Raw genomic sequence first — 4,632 nt, forward strand, 5'->3', positions numbered from 1 at the left:
TCAAAAAAAAACAAAAACCCCAGCCACAGAAGTGCTGACGCGTGGATGCCTATTGGTCCCGGTTTGTGCCACCAACCGGGACCAAAGGGTCTCCTGATTGGGCTCTGCGCACTGCCCACGTGAAGGGCCTTTAGTCCCGGTTCTGGATTGAACCGGGACTAAAGGGGGGAGGTATTAGTACCGACACTTTAGTCCCTGTTCCAGAACCGGGACTAAACGCCCTTACGAACCGGGACTATAGGCCCTTTTTCTACCAGTGTCAGGGTAACAGACGCCATCTTCATTGTGATCATAGTCGCTATCAACATGATCAATTGTGCCGCTCTGTCTATCCTCCTCATTGTACAGGAATTCCTCTTTATTACGAGCTTTGAACAAGCTAACTAGAGCTTTTTTTTGTTGTCGACTGCCTCCTACTGCACTCTGGGCTCCATGTAAGAGTATTTGTCTATGATGCAAGCATAAGGACCAAGATCAGTCTTGTGCGCTAACATCCATCGATCCCTCCGCCAATCCATCTTTTGAAGGCGTTGCTTTTGGAGAACCTTTTTTTTAGTTCGGGTGTTGTCTTTGGTGGTGGTTAGAGTGTTGCTACTGCGGATGATAGATCACCATGGCAGGGTATTTTTTCTTTTTTGTTCCTGTTTCTATTTTCTTTTTGGTTGTGTGCATCCTGAATGTTTTTAAACATCTTGTTGGTGCAGAGGCTAGGTGTAATTGATATCTACTTGATATTAATATATTTCCCTTTAGCGAATCAACCTGTGCTTGAGTTGGTTAGGTGGACAGTGGTATCCCAACCCACCAGGGTTCAAATCCTGGTGCTCGCATTATTCCTGGATTTATTTCAGGATTTCCGGCGATACGCTTTCAGTGGGAGGAGACGTTTCCGTCGACGACGAGGCGCCTATACTTCGTAAATCTCAAGATTATATGCCGGCTCAGTCTTTCGGAGGTGCTCATAGGGGTAGGGTGTGCGTGTATGCGTTCATAGGGGTGAGTGTATGCGCGTGTATATGAGCGCTTGTGTCTGTACCGATGCTCAAAAAAAATATTTCCCTTTAAAAAAAAGGTAGGTAGTACGCGAGGCAAATCAAGGCTAAGTCTGCATGCGTCACTCCTCGCTCGGTCTCTCTGTTTTTTTTTTTTTTGCTGATCTGCTTTTTCTCATTTAATAAGAAAGAGATAAACGAACCTAAAAATAGATAAACGCACGCACGGCCAACCCTTGAACTTTTTTGTTTAGGGGTCCGAGCAAAATCATAAACGCACGGCGCTTGCTTTTTATTTAACACAGTACAAACGCAAGCGCTCATATATACGCTCATACACTCACTCCTATGAACGCACATACGTATTTCTTATCCTTATGAGCACTTTCAAGAGACTGAGGCGGTATATCATCTTGAGACTTTATAGAATCACCGTAGGCGCCTCGTCGGCGGTGGGAACGTCTCCTCGCACTGAAAGCGCATCATCGAAAATCCCGAAATAATGCAAGCATCAGGACTTGAACCCTGGTGGGCTGAGGATACTATTGTCCCTTTAACCATAGGTTGGTTCGCGGCGCTTGTTTTTGTTTTTGGACGCCCATAACTGGGACGTTCGTTGGGGAGGGTGCCATTTGCAAACACTCGGCTGACAGTTTTAGTTGCGAGGGAGAGGGGAGAGATGGCAGTTTCTTGAGGCCACATGGCAGTTTCTCTCTGAGAAGGCAATTTTCGTATAAAAATTGTCGTCGTTTGATCTCGTTTTACAACTAAAACTGCCAGCAAAGATGGTTCACTTGCTATCTCCCCTACAGCAAACGTTTGCTAGCTACCATTACCGGTTTTTTTTTTTCACCGATCTGCCTTTCTTTCGTTTTCTCATCTCATTTATTATTAAGAAATAAAGAAAAGAGATAAATGCATGGAGCGGCGAGATTCAACCTTCAAAGTGACGCCAAGTGTTTCATCTTTCATTCTTTTTTAAGAAAAGGAGGATATACCCCCAGCCTCTGCATCTGTGCAATGCATGTAGCCATTTTATTAATTACAACTGTTACAGTGATTGACGATTTTACAAGCCGTCCATTCACCTTAATCCGACGATGGAAAAATAGGAGTTACAAGGAGTTACAAAACAAAAATTACAGAAAATTACATTTAACGGTGGGACCGGTACAATTTTTTGGTGGGACCAGTTAATTTTTCAAAGGGTAGATCCGTCACTAATAATTTGGTAAATTGCCCATCGCAATATCGTCTGATCCACTCGTCTCCGTGTATCCCGCGGCGGCCCCAATCCAGCAGGGAAGCAACCACCGGCCCGCCTCCCTGGATTCGCTCCTGCCGCGAGGGTTCCAGCCCGGCGCCCCCTGCAGCGGTGTGCCGCCTCCCTGGAAACCCTCCGCTGCGGTGTGCCGATCATGCCCGATGCCTCCCTGCCCCACCGCCCCCTGTAGCGGCTCCCTCCGTCGAGCAGCCGGTGACGCCCAACACCGGCCACCAGTCCGTGGGTAGGCAGCGTCCACTCCCCCTCCCACCCACCAGCATGTGGCTCAATCTGAATCTTCATGTATTTGCTCTACTCTTTATCTGAATCTTTTTGCTTTGTTCAATGTCTTGCAACATGCTGTCTTCTGATCTTGCCCTTATTTTCTGTATAACCCGAAAATACATAGTCACCACTCACCAGCCACTCTGACATACATAAGTTTAAACTTTCAGTAGGAAACTGGTGATGTTTAGTTTGCTTTTACTCATAGTTGTACAAGATATTCAGGATCCAGTCTAGTCAAGGTTATGCTTGCATTCCTGTTTTTTTTCAACGAGCCAGCCCATCATCAACTGAAAGTGGAAGGTTCAGAAATTTCAAGTTCTCTTGGAATTTGTTGACAACTATAGAATTTGTTAAAATACATCCAGATATTTAATCACTATGGGATTTAGTATAATTATGATGTTCACACAGATGGAAAATGTGCTTTGTTAACAACCTTATAAAATTTGGTATATTTATTCACAAACTTCTCATTGTTGTTACTAGTACAACTTAATGTCCTATAATGCAGTGGAGGAGTTGTTGACATTCTTTTTATTTGCTTGTGTGGATCAGGAAAATGGATTCGGACCAGTGGAGGAGCTCACCTGAAGCTCGCCGGAGTAAAAAGGTATCTTCCCCCCTTCTCATTAAGGAGCTTGTCCCGGTGATTTCAATTACATATTTCATTCTGTAGGTAACATTGAACATGCTACAATTCATTGGATTTCACTTGCTAGTTGTAATGATCACTCTGGTACCGAGCCACTAAGTATTGAGCGCACAAATGTAGTCAATGTTTCCCTTTTTTTGCGAATAGTCAATGTTTCCCTTTGTAGGAGCAATGCTTTTACTTGTTGTATTGGTCGAAAGGTACCCTTCTTCCTTGTTTAATTTTGCATGCGATTCATAAATAATATAGCATCATAATTGTTATTCTCTGTAGGAATCTCATGATGATGATTGCCATAAAGTGTTCATGGATGACTTTGATCATAACTGTTTTTCAGAGAGTATGGGTATGGTATTGCATTTCTTCTTTGCCTTATATGTTATTTTCTTCATGGTTGTACCTGATGACCTAATGTCAAGAGCTTTGCATCTGAATAATATGGCTAATATGTAATAACAGAGTTATAGATTTTTTATTGTGATTTTTTGTTGCGCAGGACTTCGACAAGGTGTGGCTGATCTTTGATTCCACGCAATCGAGGGAGTTGCGCAAGCTTGGATTTTGCAGATTTGCTTAGCTTTGCTGATAGTTAGGTGCACCTGGAAGCGGTCTCATTTTGACGTTGGGTTCCCTTGGTTGGTTAGATCGTGCAAGGCATCATCAGCGAGCTAGAGCAGCAGGGGTGCTGCCAAGGAGCAACTCTAGAGTTTTCTCACCTGCCACTTGCTGTGTGCCGTGGTCAGTCCACATGAATGCCTCTAACTTGCTCTGCTAGTCCAGTTTGTGTTGCTTGTGGTAGAGTCCAATGTATTCGTCGAAACCTTATTATTAAGGGCATGTTTGGTTCGTGTCCTGGCCACTTTGCCTGGAGAAATTCGGTGCCTGAGTTGAGCCTGGAGAATATGTGTTTTGTGCCTGGGCAGGCTGGCCTGGAAGTGGGATGTTTGGTTGGTAGCCTAGCCTGAAAAAGTATTAGAGAGAATATTATAAGGCTAAGAATCTATACAAGCATGGAGCCCATCAGCCCAGCCAATTATTTTAATATTAATCTATAGCCAGGCAGCACCAGGCATGCACCAGGCATCCGGAACGGATGGCCTGGGCCAGGCTAATGGCGATGCCACGGTTGGCTCAGGCTAACGACGATTCCAGGTTTGCTCCATCCAGGCACATGTTCGATCGTTCAGGACGTTAACCAAACAAACACTAGGAAGGTTCCAGGCGAGTTTGTGGCCAGGCACGAGATGGCTAGGGTGCCAACCAAACTGACCCTAAGTTGCTGAAACTAGGTGCAGGCATCTGGACCTGGCTCTACCAGATCTACCTACGACCCAGCGATGCAACATGGGGGTTCAGAACAGGAGTCCACCCCAGCCCGGGTGGATCAAAATCAACACGGATGGCGCTCTCGACACACAGCTCCAGGTGGGAGGCGC

At 45.2% G+C, this 4,632-nt stretch overlaps 1 pseudogene; it reads left to right on the forward strand.

Moving 5' to 3' along the window:
- LOC119316155 overlaps window positions 1–4,048 on the forward strand; it is a 16,280-nt pseudogene extending 12,232 nt beyond the window's left edge.
- The last annotated feature ends 584 nt before the right edge of the window (window positions 4,049–4,632 follow it).

Source organism: Triticum dicoccoides, chromosome 6A, assembly GCF_002162155.2.
Source record: "Triticum dicoccoides isolate Atlit2015 ecotype Zavitan chromosome 6A, WEW_v2.0, whole genome shotgun sequence".
Taxonomy (NCBI): domain Eukaryota; kingdom Viridiplantae; phylum Streptophyta; class Magnoliopsida; order Poales; family Poaceae; genus Triticum; species Triticum dicoccoides.